We start from the raw sequence: 16,704 nt of genomic DNA, 5'->3' as shown, positions 1-16,704 counted from the left end.
GTTGTACTTCGTTCAATTGGCCCGAGCGAGGAAATTGAGCGAGGAAGTTAGAAATTAGGAGGGAACTGTAATTGAGCGGAGCATTTAGGAATTTAGCGAGGGGAAAGGCTGGGGTCGGTGAGGCTGACACAAAATTGAGTGGAAAACCTAGGGTGAAATTTGTGAACTACAGGAATTGAGTAAGGAGAAAGGCTAGAAATTGAGCGAGGCAACTTACTTGATTGAGCGAAATATAGAATTCGGCGAGATAACACATGGATTGAAATTTAGACAACTTTACAAAATTGAGCGGGGAAACTAGAAATTGAAGCGAGGCAACATATAAATTGAGTGAGGGAATCTGATAGTATATATTTAAAGATGTAAATGCATGATTATATGATTGTGTTGGCGTACAATTTATTTTATATATAGTTTAAATAATATACATGATTAAATAATTCATGTAACATATGTATTATTACGAATAATTATAAAATTACTTTATATTATAGTATATATATAATTACATCACATTTAAAATGAATTATTAGGGTATCAACTTAAGATAGGCCACCCATCTAACTTTGAGGCAGATCTATAGCTTAGATTCCCCTACATATCAGTTGGACGGTAGATCTCGAATCTCGTAATTGCTCTACCATCTCGACAGTTGGATTTAGGCCGGAGTGTGGATGTTCACATAAATCGGGATTATATTTATACTAAGTCAGGTTCTCATGGTAACACCTGAGTATAGAAAAGTACGGGGTGTTACATAAGCTTAGTTATGGCTCTTGGAAAGCTACCTGTTATATTCTCACTGAATGATAAATAAAGATCCACAAGTGAGGTAATATTCCCAATAGAGTTGGTGATTCCTCCATACAGCTGATTGAAACATAGATATGTGTGATATTCAAACCATCCATCCATTTGGCGGGCTCATCTTAAGGCATGAGCTGAAAAATAAGATGGATCTAAAGATCAAGTGGACCACACTGCAAAAAGCAATGGGGGTTGAACGTCTACCATGGAAACTCTTTTGGGGGTCACAGAAGTTACGGATCAATATGAAATTTGTTTATCCTCTTCATCCATGTAATTGTGACCTTATTAATAGATTGGATGGAAAATAAACATTGTGGTGGGCCTTACGATTTTTTTAACAGTGAAAGTCATAATTTTTTATTTTTATTTTTTCAAAAAATAAAAAGTTAGAGGCAAAAGCGCTATACTCGGCTAGAACATTTTCACACGAAATTATTAAACTGCTTACACATGTCCGAATCTGACAGTTCTAAGCCTCTCTCGCTCCACGACTCTATTTATGTTAGTTCGATGTAGAGAAAATTGCTCGAAGTTTAAACCTACTTGTAATCTCAAGAGATCTCCTTCCAACCAGAGAGCGAAATATCCCCAAATGATGGGAAAGGGATTTGAATCTCAACGCACTTTCCGATTACAAAATCTCATCAATCGACAGCTTGAATCTCACGGTAACGCTTCAAATCGCGTCATCTCTCCTATCTTTATTGGTTTATATTACTGCAATGCATATATTTCTTCATGGATTTTGAGTAGAAATGCGACCATTTCTGCTATTAGAAACCCTGGGTTTGGGGCTAAGAAGCTCTGATTCCTAGATTTATGCTCTAGATTCGTGTCATAAGAAATGTTTTCTTTAATTTTAACTAAAATAGAAGACTCTACCCTACCTGATCTGACTCAGGGTTAGGCAAGCATTGCAACTGATCCGACCAGGATAGATGACCGAAACTCAGACTTAGATTGAACTAAGTTCTAGTCAATTCATTGAAAATGAGTTATGTGAATTCATTGAAAATTTCGAACCAAGTCGAATTGAACCCAATGCGGTCCAACTCGACTCCATGCCTACCTCTACTTCCTTTCATGTATATACGATTTCTCATAAACAGTGGAGGGAAGTGCCACTATGGTCCTCAAGCCGAGGACATCTAGATCCTCCGTAGGCCTTTGCCCGTACAACTGGGGCCACGGCTTCTTGATCTAAATGGTACTTCTGCCTAATTAGTGGACGGGATTGATTTTTATTTCAAGTGATCTTCATGGTAGGGTCCACCGTCTCCACAGTACTTGCAGACCAGCTGGTGTCAAAGCTTTGTGGGCCCCACCATGATGTATGTGTTTTCTCCGGAAGCGGATTGGCTGGTGTACCAAGCACCGGGCGATACAGCTGTGTTGACGTCAGTAAGTTCTGTGGTCCCATCATGAGGCATGTGCTATATCCAAACCGTCCATCCGTTTTGCATGCTCATAGTAAGGCTTGCACCGAAAAATAAGACATATCTAAAGATCTAATGGAACACACTGCAAAAGGCAATGGGGGATTGAACGTCTACCTTTGAAACCCTTTTGAGGGTCACAGAAGTTTTGGATCAATATGATATTTGTCATTCCTCTTCATCCAGGTATTTGTGACCTTATGAAAAGGTGGGATGGAAACTAAACATTATGGTGGGCCCTATGAATGTTTTAACGGTGAAAATCATTATCCCGCTGCTAGGTGTGCTCCATTTGAGATTTAGATATGATTTATTTATTGGATCATGATGTAAAATGGTCTAGAAAAATGGATGAACGGTGTGGATATAATAAATACATCATTGACGCAAAAATTCTATGGCGCTTGGTACGTTTTCAACGGTAACCGTTCAATTCTCTATTTCTTGTGTATCATTCATCATGTTGGGGCTCACATAACTTTGACAACAGCAAGCTGGTGAGCAATGGGGTGTTAGGGTCTCATCAAAGTCAATCAAATGGTTTAATTTATGGCCTTTATGGTTGAGGACAAAACCTTGTACTTTCTTTCCTTAACTGTCTACTTAGTGGCCACCCATTGAAGGAGCTGCAAAAGTTCTTAGTGATTTTTGGTGTATGGGCCATCTGCACTGGGACAGATGATATCAGTGGCTTAGATCATTGAGTAATTACTGAATGGTGAGCCCCATCATAAGGATTGCTATTTGCAAGTGCACATTTACAATCACCTAACAGAAGAGCTCCATGTATAACCACACAACAAACAATTGCAATATTTATGATGCTCATCACACAAGGCCCCTAGTTGAACCATCAATGTGAACGGTTGGCTATCCTATTCTATCTAATTTTTATTGTGTTCCTACGGAGTGGAATGGCTGAATTTTGTGGTAACCAATGTTCAATGTGTGGCCTGCTTGATTAATGTTCTGATTCTCACAAATGCAACACATTGTATATTTAGTACACTTCAGGCAATCATTGTTGTTTAGATTATGTGCATATAAAAATTAGGCAAATATAATATGTAGGTGGGCCACACATGACCAACATATACATACTTTCCAATCTCTTAATAATTTATTTAGTTTTTATAATTGTGGCATATCCAATGATCTCGTACGCTTTGCATTTATGCTGCTGGATTGCTAGTTGAGCAGCTATGATTGCACAATCATATGCCTTAGTTTCAAGAAGCCAGGCGGCTGCACATTCAAAGTGCACTTGAGCAACTACTATTATCATTATTACTATCATACTATCCACTAGACATGTTACTATTGTTGATGTCTTAAATCTATAAATAATAGGGTCTGTTAATATCATCGACAGACCAGTTGATGCGAGCATAGGTCAATGTCATCAACAGATGCTTGATGCCATCGGTAAAAAAAAATAAATAAATAAATAAATCCATGTTGGTTGTTAGAACGTTTTGGTGTTGCTACTCGATGTCATCAATGCCATCGAAGTCTCATCGAGCGCACGCGCAAAATTGCGTAATTGCAGGATTTGTTTCCTATTCTGGTTATATTAATACTTTATATATTGGGTGTAATCAAGATTTGTGAGTGGTAGATGAGTTATAGGGCTTTCTAAATTGTTCCTAAGAGTTTTAAGGGTATAGTTAGGGCTTGTGAAGTGAATTCGAGGCTTGTTCGAGTCAGTAATACTCTTATCTCTTGTAATTTCTACTTTCATAGTGCATACTCGTCACTTTGTGCCGTGGTTTTTTTCCGAAAGGATTTTTCATATAAAATTTAGATTGTTTGTTTTGGGACTTGGTTATGCGATTGTGTTTAATTTGCTTGATTCGTCTTTGTGTGCTTCTATGATTTCCTAACAAGTGGTAGCAGAGCTAATGTTAAGAAAAGATCAAATATGAAAGAAAGGTATCAATATCATCTAACCCACAATGTAGATAAGAAGTGTGAAAGGTGAAAAGGAAAAATGAACGAAAATGTGACAAGTGAACAAAGACCTGTTGCCATAAGAATATCAAACTAAAGAAGAAATAATGCTTCTTTATTACTTGAGTACTAAGTCACCTTTCCCCTCTAAATAAATAAAAAATAAAACCTAATAACTAACATATGAATTCGAAGCCTTTGAGTTCAAGGAAAAGGTTATAAATCGTCTATGAGGGTATAGATCATCCATCTATGCTGATTAATGATCAATGGAAGGCAAGGATCTAACATCTCACATGGCCCAAAAATACTAAGACCAGCTTATGGATGCATGTGTTGGGGGCCTTGCACAAAACCTTAGGATCTAGCCTCCCAGAACAAACCAGAATTATAAGATAATAAAGCAATGAAATAAATCAAAGCATAAACCACACACCACACAAGAGATTTTTACGTGAAAATTAAACCCTCAAAGAGGTAAAAACCACGAGACCTCGTTCAGATCAACAATCCGTTATCAAATAGAACGTTACAACTGATCACAAGCATACCTTGCTATAATAAAACCTTCATCACTCACGCAAGAGCGGATAAACAGTAAGAGAACAAAGAAAAACGGAGAGATCTCACCGATTACGAGGACGTAGAAGCGCTGAGATGTTGACTGCATAGTATATCACCTCCACGAGCACAACCTCCCTTTTATAAGCTTCCTCTCTCTCTTTCTCTCTTTCTCTCTCACACCTTTGATAGCCCTAAACCCTTTGGCAAACCCTTGCAACACTTTAGGAAACCCTCTTATATTGTTTTTCATATCTTAGAAAAGCCCTAGGGACCCCTATTTATAATTTTAGGAAACTCTCTTCCGCATCCTGTTGCGAAAGGCCTCAAAAATCCAAATCCCGCATAAAATCGAACCAGAATCTGCGTAACCTCGACTAGTCGAATAGTGTCCTTAACTGGTCGAGCGGCCCACTTGACCGGTCGAATACCACAAAAAAATACCTCAATTCGTCGCTGGACTTTAAGTCGAGTCCCACTCTACTGGACTTGACTGGTCGTGCACTAGCCCTCGACCGATCGAGTAAGGCTCACGACCGGTCGAGCCTGGGGCAAAAACCCCATCAACATGGTAACGGTATTTGATTGGCCAAACGAATTTTTATAGGTGTCCAATGTCCAATGGTCATTTGCATCCAATCAGGATGATTTTTACAGTCACGTGAGTGATTTTGTAAACCCTTCGTGTTAGATGTTCCATAATAACATAAGGAAATTAAAATTGATTTATCAAGACCCCGTCTTTTAGAAATGACAAAAACCACTATATTTGTGGAAGTCTATTTTTGTTTCCTAATTATTTATTATTATTATTATTATTTTAATTTTCACCTATCCAAATGGCTCCTTAGGTGACTGAACTTGGCCCCAGGGAGGAGCTTGGAACCTAATAAGAAAAGATATGTGAAAGGTGAAGAGAAAAAATGAAAGAAATAGTGACAGGTGAACAAAGACGAGTTGCCATAAGAATATCAAACCAAAGAAGAAATAAGGATTCTTTATTACTTGAGTACTAACTCATCTTATCCCCTCAATAAAAATAAATAAATAAAACCTAAGATGTTAGGTACAACTTTAAAGCCTTTGAGTTCAGGGGAAATGGTTATAAATCGTCTATGCATGTGTAAATCATCTATATATGATGACTAATGATCATTGGAAGATAGGGATCTATCATTTCACATGGCCTGAAAATACCAGGACTAGCTTATGGATGCATGGTAACGGTATGTGATTAGTCTAACTACTTTTTTTTAGGTGTCCAATGTCTAATGGTCATTAGCATCCAACCAGGATGATTTTTACGGTAACGTGAGTGATTTTGAAGACCCTTCATGTTAGATGTTCCCAAGTCCTCGTCTTTTAGAAATGACAAAAACCATTCTACATTCGTTGAAGTCGATTTTCTTTGCCTAATTACTTTTTTATCTTTACCCATCCAAATGGCTCCTTAGGTGACTCTACTTGGTCCCAAGGAGGTGCTTGGAAACTAATGAGATAAAAAGTGTGAAAGGAGAAGGGTTAAAATGAAAGAAGTTGTTACTGGTGAACAAAGCCTTTGCCGTAAGAATATCAAACCAAGGAAGAAATAATGCTTCTTTATTACTTATGTACTAAGTCATCTTTCCCCTCTAAATAAATAAAAAAAATAAAACCTAATAACTAACTTACAGATTTGAAGCTTTTGAGTTCAGGGAAAAGGTTATAAATCATTTTTAGGGGAATAGATCATCTATCTATGGTGACTAATGATCATTGGAAGGCAGCGATCTAACATTTCACATGGCCCAAAAATACCAAAACCAGCTTATGTATGCACGGTAACAGTATATGATTGGTTTAGCCATTTTATTTTTTTTATATAGGTGTCCATTGTCCAATGGTCATTAGCATCCAATCAGGATGATTTTTATAGTCAGGTGAGTGATTTTGTAAACCCTTCATGTTAGATGTTTCACAATGACAAAAAGAAATTAAAATTGATTTCTCAAGTCATCTTCTTTTGGAAATGACAAAAACCACTACACATTTGCAAAATTGATTTTCAATTCCTGATTAATTTTTTATTTTCATCCATCAAAATGGCTCCTTAGATGACTCAACTTGGTCCCAAGGAGGAGCTTGGAAATTAATAAGATAAGAAGAGTGAAAGGTGAAAAGGAAAAATGAAAGAAAATGTGACTGGTGAACAAAGGCTCATTGCCATAAGAAAATCAAAACAAAGAAGAAACAGTGCTTCTTTATTAGTTGAGTACTAAGCCATCTTTGCCCTCTAAAAAAAGTTTTTTTTTTTTTTTTTTAAAAAAAAAACCCTAATAACTAACATACGAATGTGAAGCCTTTGAGTTCACAGAAAAGGTTATAAATCGTCTATAGGGATATAGATCGTCTATCTATGGTGACCAATGATCGTTGGAAGTCTGGGATTTAACATTTCACATGGCCCAAAAATACCAAGACCAACTTATGGATGCATGGTATTGGTGTATGATTGGTCTAACCATTTTTTTAGGTGTCCAATGTCTAATGGTCATGAGCATCCAATTAGAATGACTTTTACATTCACATGAGTGATTTTGTAAACCTTTCATGTTAGATGTTCGAAAATAACATTAGGAAATTAAAATTGATTTCTCCAATCCTTGTCTTTTGGAAATGACAAAAACTTCTATGTTTTCAGAAGTTGATTTTCTTTTCCTGATTAATATTTTATTTTCACCTATCCAATCGGCTCCTTAGGTGACTCAACTTGGTCCTAAGGAGGATCTTGGAAACTAATAAAATAAAAGGTGTGAAAGGTGAAGAGGAAAAATAAAAGAAATTGTGGTAGGTGAACAAAGACTTGGTGTCATAAGAATATCAAACCAAAGAAGAAATAATGCTTCTTTATTACTCGAGTCGTCATCTTTCCCTTTTAAATAAATAAATAATAATAATACCTAAGAACAAACATACGAATTTGAAGCCTTTGAGTTCAGGGAAAAGGTTATAAATCGTCTATGGGGATATAAAATGTCTATCTATGGTGACTAAGGATCGTTGGATGGCAGGGACCTAACATTTCACATGGCCCAAAAATACCAAGACCAACTTATGGATGCATGATATTGGTATATGATAACCATTTTTTTAGGTGTCCAATGTCTAGTGGTCATGAGCATCCAATTAGAATGACTTTTACAGTCACATGAGTGATTTTGTAGACCTTTCATGTTAGATGTTTCAAAATAACATTAGGAAATTAACATTGATTTCTCAAGTCACGACAAAAGCCACTACATTTTCAGAAGTTGATTTTCTTTTCCTAATTATTATTATTTTTTTATTTTCACCTATCCAAATGGCTCCTTAGGTGACTCAAATTGGTCCCAAGGAGGTGCTTGGAAACTAATAAAATAAAAAGTGTGAAAGGTGAAGAGGAAAAATGAAAGAAATTGTGGCAGGTGAACAAAGACTTTGTGCCATAAGAATATCAAACCAAAGAAGAAATAATGCTTCTTTATTACTCGAGTCCTAAGTCATCTTTCTCCTCTAAATAAATAAATAAATAATAATACCTAAGAACTAACATACGAATTTGAAGCCTTTGAGTTCAGGGAAAATGTAATAAATCGCCTGTGGGGATATAAAACATTTATCTATGGTGACTAATGACCGTTGGACAGCAGGAATCTAACATTTCACATGGCCCAAAAATACCAAGACTAGCTTATGGATGTGTGGTAACCCTTCGTGTTAGATGTTCCATAATGACATTAGGAAATTAAAATTGATTTCTCAAGTCCTCGTCTTTTGGAAACGACAAAAACCACTACATTTGCGGAAGTTGATTTTCTTTTCCTGACTAATTTATTATTTTCACCCATCCAGATGGCTCCTTAGTTGAATGAACAAAGACTCCTTGCCATAAAATATTAAACCAAATAAAAGAGAATGCTTCTTTATTTCTTGAATACTAAGTCATCTTTCTTCTCTAAAGCAATAAAAAATAAAACTTAAGAACTAAAATACAAAATTGAAGAGGCCTCTACTCGGTCCTTTTTTCCGTGAGGTTGCCCAAACTATATTTGGTGATGTAAATTCGTTCAAATATATGAAGATTTTATCTTTAAAATTTAAAAAACCAAAAAAAACAAAAAAAACAAAAAAAAAAAAAAAAAACAAAAAACAAAAAAAGCCAAAAAACAAAACGGCATCTCCATAGTCCACCGCACCTAATGATTGCATGCATTCCCATATACACGTTTGTTGTGGTGCACTTCTTGAGTCTCTCTTAGCAAATCTTCGCGTTGTCTTTGAATAGTGCTAACTCTATCACCCAAACATTCATGCAGTAGGCAGATATATAAAGAGAGTGGTTCCTGTACAAGTCCCGGTAGAATAAGTTTGGTGTACAAGTCATTCACATGTATAAATATAATTCACCTACGTCCCAGTAGAATAGGTTGCGGCTTAGGTTTGGGCACCAGCTTTTCTCTTGTAAAAAAAAAAAAAAAAAAAAAAGGGATGCGGAATTTTGAAAATCTTATGATAGGTGGCATCAGGCATCTTTTCTGGCCTGATGCCAGCCCCAAGTGTCTCCTGTACAGTGACCTTTCCATGGAATGAAGGCTCTGTTTTTTTAACAAAAAAACTGGACCACATCACAGGAAATAACAGTGATGGAATACCCACCATTTAAAACTTCTTGAGTCCACCAGAAAATCTATTTGCCATCTAACTGGTTGGTAAAGTCACACAGGCATAGATAAAAGGACCACACAAATATCAGCTTCAGCTTGATCGAAAACTTTTGTGGTCCCTAATAAGTTTTTAATGGTCAATCACTACTATTTCCTGTGTTGTGGTCCCCTTAAAATTTGGATCTACTTTCATTTTTTAAGATTAATACCCTAAAATGATCTCCTACATAGATGGATGGTATGGATATAAGAAACATGCATCGCAGTGAACCCCACATTCAGAAATCCACCTACTTGAGCCGTGTCCATAATTTTTGACAGCGACTCTATATGCACCATCAGACAATAAACCCTCTGTTAGGAAACCACAGTTGAGAAAATGGTGGTGATTCATTGACAGTTGGGTCAACCATTTGGAGGGACTGAATTTCCCTCAGAACATATATAGGTTCCTGTGGTGCCCACTATGATATATCTATTTATCCACGCTGTCCATGCATTTTCTCAAATCATTTTAAGGCATGAGCTCAAAAATGAGCCAAATCTAACACTCAAGTAAACCACACCAGAGATGACCTTACGATTAGTACTTGTGTGGGCCACACCACATACAAAAGTTGAGAGGGATTACCCTCCCATTAAAACATTCATAATCATTTGTTGGGCTCACCGACATGTTGTTCACCAATCCAGCCCATCCATTATGTGTCCCACTTGGATGAGGGCTAAGACCAAGTTTCATATGCATAAAAATTTTAGGTGAGGCCCACCAAGTGCTTTTATAAGTTTTAAGCATGTCTTCGTATGATTTTATATGGTATGGCCCACCTAAGTTCCGTATACCACTGATATTTGGGATATCCCATAATTTAAAAGGAACCCATCAAATGCATGGCATTGATGTTCGACATGAATCACGATGGGGCCTACACAGCTCAACCTCATGAAAAGTTCCCATGAGGTCAACTGCATAGAACCATCCCCCCGGCACGCACACACATATACACACACACACACGGTGGCCCCACAAGTGCCCTTGCATGGACAGCTCATTGTACATGCCGGGTCGGACGCAATCTCCTTCCAATATCTGGAACAACCTTTCGCGGATTGCATAATGAGTAACTCACTAAGCTTAGTGAGTAAACTCTGTGAGCTTGAACACGATTTTTATGTATTTTATCCACTCTGTCCATCCATTTTATGCTCAAATGGACCACACTACAGTAAAAAGTGTGAATTGAACCTCTACTGTTGAAAAAATTCTTGAGGGCTACAGAAGTTTTTCATCCAGCTTGTATTTGTTTTTTCCCTTCATCCATGTCCGTATGATCTTATGAATATGTTGGATGACAAATAAACATCACTGTGGGGCCTAGAACGCTTTCAACAGTGAAAATCATTATTCCCATTGTTTCCTTCGTTATGATCCACTTGATCTTTGGATTTGCTTCAATTTTGGGCTCAACCCCTTAAATTATATGGAAAAACAGATGGACGGCATGGATAGACTACACACATTCTAAGTGGGCCTAACTGAGTTTACTCAGTACGATAAGAGGGTACTGACGCAATCCGATTTCGCGCTTGGGTCGATCCCTGACTTATAGGCAATAGGTTATTAAGGCCACGTTAATGTTACAATATCAACGAGTTAGAATGAGCAATAATCACAGCTGTTGCCCTTTGGAAAGATTTTGCAAAAAGACAGACCGCGTGGATAACGTTTACGTACTAACTAACCACGCTAACCGCGTCCCGGTCTAACTTGGCTTCCGTGGATCCCTGACTGTGGGGCCCAACTTGATGTCTGTGTCTTCTATCCATGCTGTCTATCTGTTGATCTAGATCATTTTACACTACAGGCTAAAAACTAAAGTAGATCCAAATCTTAAGTCGACCACATCACAGGAAACAGCAGTGATTGAATACCCACCATTTAAAACTTCTTGAGTCCACCAGAATGTTTATTTGCCATCTAACTGGTTGGTAAGGTCACACAGGCATGGATAAAAGGACCACACAAATATCAGCTTCAGATTGATCGAAAACTTTTGTGGTCCATAATAAGTTTTTAATGGTCAATCACTACTGTTTCCTGTGTTGTGGTCCACCTAAAATTTGGATCTACTTTATTTCTAGAATAATACACTAAAATGATCTCCCTATATAGATGGATGGTATGGATATAAGAAACATGCATCGCAGTGAACCTCACATTCAGAAATCCAACTACCTATATAAGCCGTGTCCATTATTATTGACACCGACTCTATATGCACCATCAGACAATAAACCCTGTGTTAGGAAACCACCGTTGAAAAAATGGTGGTGATTCATTGACAGTTCGGTCAACCATTTGGACGGACTGAATTTCCCTCATAACACATGAACATGATACAGATGGGATTGTTTTTCTACCCCATGACTTACAATCCTTGCTCACTGAATTGGTGGAAGGTAATGTTTTTATCTTAAATGGGCCCAGTCCCCGACACTAACGTATCTGACTGGAGCCTGGTTACATATTTCTAAGTCGTGCATGATGGCCGACACTATCCTTTGGAAAAGGAAATTTCACCAAAGTCCAGACTTTTAGGTCCTTTGAGTTGACGTGCAAGCAAAATGGAAAGCTAGTGGATCGATTGATTGACCCTAAGTCAAGTCTCTATTCACCCAACCTAGAGTTGAATTAAGGGGGTGATCCATCACGTAGAACCAGACAGGATCCTGTCAGGTCCAAGTTTGATTCATTGGGTTGCACCTGCCTCAGAAGAATATTAAAACCATGGGTCCAAGGAGAGCAGTGAGCTGAGAGTTTCACACAGCTTAAAATGCCACCCTTAGAAGAGGTGATTGTTGGCACACGTTTCTCAGATTCTTACAATTCATTAAGGGTGTAGATCATATAAGAAAATAACCTTGCCCGTTTGGCACACATGCATGTTGGACAAGTTGCAGAATTCGTAAGGCAGGGATTGTTCAAGGTAGGTGGAACTTAATCCAATGACTTAGATCTTGCATATGTTTACCACATTTAAATCTGTTGGAAATTAATTTTAAATAAAGCTTATGTATTTAAAAAGTTTAGGAATACAAAAAGATAATCTTATATACACAAGAATGTAAAAATTATGCAAAAACATAAATTCCTAGTAAACACAAAGCATATCCGAAGTTCAAGAGTAGCACACTGCAATAAACAATGGGATCCAAGTAGGCCTATACCATTGAAAATTTCCTAAGGATGGAAGTTTTGGATAAGCTGATATTTGTGTTTTCTCCTCATCGAGTCTGTGTCACCTTCAAGATGTATGACACATAAACATCACTGAACCTGAAAAAGTTTCAATGGTGGACATCATTATCCCCACTATTTCCTATGGTGTGGTTCACTTGATCAGGTTTGAGTATATTTCAAATTTGAGCCCATGGTCTAAAATGAACTTGCAAAGTGGATGGACGGTGTGGATAAAACACGTCTCACAATCGGCTAGCTCTCCATTGAGTCTTGCCACCACGAGAGTGGATGGTGGCAAGGTCACCACACTATCCGTGTCTCGGAAGCAAATTGGCTGGGGACCCTAACACCACCAGGTAGGTCGTGTCTGGGAAGCGAATTGGGTGGGGACTCTAACACCACCAGGTAGGTCATCTTGGGTGAGAATCGGGTGGTGACCTTGTAAGTAGTGTTGTGCGCTGTGAGGCCACTATGTTTTTTTTTTGGTATATTTGTGTTGTCTATTCATTTTGTCAGCTTATTTTAAAGTATGAACCCGAAAAAGAAGTAGATAACCGGTTAAGTGGACCATGCCATGGGAAACAATGGGAATAGTGATACCCACTATTGAAACCTTCATAGGGCCCAAAGTAATGTTTATTTTCCATGCAATCTGTTGATAAGGTCACACTAACCTAGTTGAAGGGAAAACACAGATATCATATTGATCCGAAGCTTTGGTGGTCCTCAAGGAGTTTTCAATGGTGGGCATTAAATCATGATTGTTTCTTATGGTATGGTCGGCTTGAGCCTTTAATCTAATTCCTTTTTGAGTTCATGCCCCAAAATAAGCTAACAAATTAAACTTATGAATGCAAGTGGATAAAACACATTCCTCAGAGTTGGTCCTGCAGTGCCAAACACCACTTAGCTCTCTTCATCTATATGTTTGTGACCTTATCAATAGGTTGGATGGAAAATAAACATTTAAGTGGGATCCATGAATTTTTTAATGGTGAGGATTAAATCAAAACGTGTAAGTACTTATATGTTTAGCATACATAACGTTGTCAAATTTTGTGAGACAAAGTGATATTGGTCAGATCGCAAGTACAGTTAAATCGCAACTACTCTACATGTCTGAAGATCAGCTCAAAATCGGCTTATCATCTCAAGAAGACGTCGCTCGATTTCATAACCAGATGATCTCTGTATTTGCTAACCAATAAGTGATATAATCCTAGAAAGACCTTAGGTTATCTGCTTTCAAAAAATCATATATTTTGGGTTATTTTTGGTGTATGTGTTCTGGAGTTCGGCTAACTAACTTTTTCAGCTAACCTAACTTCAGGTTCAGGTTAAAATTCAAAATCTGTTGAAAATTCAGCTAGCGTAACTTTTGGTTCAGCTGGCCTAACTTGAAGTTTGGCCAGCCCGAGTGAAGTTCGAATCAAATTCTAACAATGTAAATTTTTGAATTTCGCGAGAATTCAGCCAACCGAATTTTGGATAAATTTGGTCCCATGCAATGTGGGAGAGCTAACACAATGAATTGATTTCATGGCATAGAAACAATGCGGGTGGACCTAGAAAGGCTCGGTAGTGACCCCCATTCCAACTTTTCCCCTGTTTTTGTTTTTTTTGAAAATCTTCTACTTTGTATAATTTAAGGAAAAAAAATTTCAGCCATTTGGGTGGGGACAACAAAAAACCTGTACCACACCTATCATGTAGACAAGCCTTCAACATGGAGGCTATTAAGGACTACCAAGAAGATAACCTGATTTTATTTTATTTTTCGTTTGGATCGCAACAGATGAATGAATTATATTTCACAAACATAAAACATTAGGCTCACAGAGCTCGGGCCTTGAAAGAACATCCTAAGAGGGGTTATAGAGAATTTTGTTCCTTATGGAATATGGATGCACCATTCCCCTAAAAAATAACCTAGACCAAATGATCTTGGTGACAATTTCGTGAAATTTTAAGTTGGATGTGAACAATAGATGTATTTCCTTTCTTAGTCATCCGTATTCAGTCCACAAATTGAAAGGTTATTATTGCCTTACAGAGGAGCTTTTTGGGGCATAGTCGTTCCATAATGGGGAGCAACAGATTAATGGTCTGGATTACTGGAATGTAGGCTCCACTTGTCAGATTTAAAAATGCAGGAAGTTCTTGCGTTGGGATGTTAGTAGGTGGGGCCCACCGTGATGTTTGTGAAAAATTCATAAGAACAAAAATGGGGCAGATCCAAAGCTAAGTGTGATATACAAGAGGAAACAGTGGGGATTCGATCACCACCATTAAAACATTCATACGGTCTGACCTTATAAATAGTGTGGATTACATATAAACAACGAGTTATTGTTGGGGATTTGTTGTTGGAAGATGTCTTAAATTTTCCACATTACTCGACTAGTCGAGGGACTAGCTCGACTAGTCGAAGGTCTCTTCAACTCGAAGTCCAACAACAATGTATTTGGATTTCCAAGACGCTCGACTAGTCGTGGGACAGGCTCGACCAGTCGAAGTCGTGGCTCGACTAGTTGAAGGTTACGCAGACTACGCGCGGACTGCATAAATTTGAGGCGGTTTCCGAACTTTTCCAAAGTCGGTGCGTAAGTGGAGTTTCCTAAACAATAAATAGGGGTCCCTAAGGCCTTTCCAAGGTATTATAAGGGCCTGTTTGGGAGCATGGATTTGTAACCCCCTGGATTCAGAACCTCTAGGATTAGAAACCCCCTAGATTTGCAATCCTTCTAGTGTGTTTGGCACCCTGGAGTGTGAATCAACTTTAATCTGAAAGTACCTATCCTTGGTATATTTACAGGGATTTGAATTTAATTACTAAATCAACTTTAGTATCTCTAATTAGTGAGATATGTAATTTTTGATACAATGGTTGTGATAAGCCTGCTGAAATATATGCCTTGCCCAAAAATGATGAAATTCCAAGTCACGAATGGGCCACAAGCATAAGATCATATCTGAGTGACTAACCAACGATTTTTATTCGTTGATTTACATGGACAATGTTTGGACAGTGCTAGACAATATTTGGATGGTGTTGATTTACATGGATAATGTTTGGACGGTGCTGATCATCATCATTAGTGGGCCATGTGCCCAATAGAATGATAGTGTATAGTAACACACATGTTACACCTACAAATATTGTAATGATTTTAGGTGTAATCCAAGCTCTCACCATGCATTGCAAACCCCCTCAAAGAGGGGATTGGAAACTCCCTGGATTTGAAATCCCCAGTTACTTTTATGTTGCCAAACAACCAGGGGATTTGAAACCCCCTCAAATCCCCTACAATCCCCTCCAATCCATGGTGCCAAATGACCCCTAAGGTTTTCTAAATGTATTCTAAGAGCTTCTAAAAGGGTTCTAGGGCTATCAAAGGGTGTAGTAAGGGTGAGATTCAAGCTTGTTTGAATCGGGTAAGTCCTCTCTCTTTGTAATTTCTATTTTTATAGTGAAGATCTGTCGCTTTGTGCCGTGGTTTTTTCCCGCAAGAGTTTTCCACGTTAAATCTTTGTGTTTCTCTTGTAATTGCTTGGCGCTATTGGATTGTTATCCTAGATCCAAATCTGAGTGATTACGCAACACAAATCCTAATAGTTAGACCCCGAAAGATTTCAATGGCAGGAACATGTGGAGCCACGGAAGTTTAAGTAAGCCGGTATTTGTGTTTTCAATTCAGGTCAGTGTCACTTTATGAACAAGTTGGATGAGCCATAAACATCAGTGTTGACCCTTAGAAGGATAGACAGCATGGTTAAAACACATCTACCATAGTGGACTCAAGTCTCCGGCGAACGTAGAGGTCGGTGGTCACAGGCTAACCACGTGCCCATCTAAAGTACATTACTGTCAGACACGGCTTCCGTAGACCTTATATTATGAGTAGTCCACCTCTTATATCTACGTCAGCCATCTGTTTCTTCATATCATTTTAAAATACTGTAGATTTAAATCTCGAGTGGACCACACCACAGGAAACAATGATGATTGAACGCCCATCATTAA

Source organism: Magnolia sinica, chromosome 14, assembly GCF_029962835.1.
Source record: "Magnolia sinica isolate HGM2019 chromosome 14, MsV1, whole genome shotgun sequence".
Taxonomy (NCBI): Eukaryota; Viridiplantae; Streptophyta; class Magnoliopsida; order Magnoliales; family Magnoliaceae; genus Magnolia; species Magnolia sinica.
Note: the sequence above shows the minus strand (reverse complement) of the source record.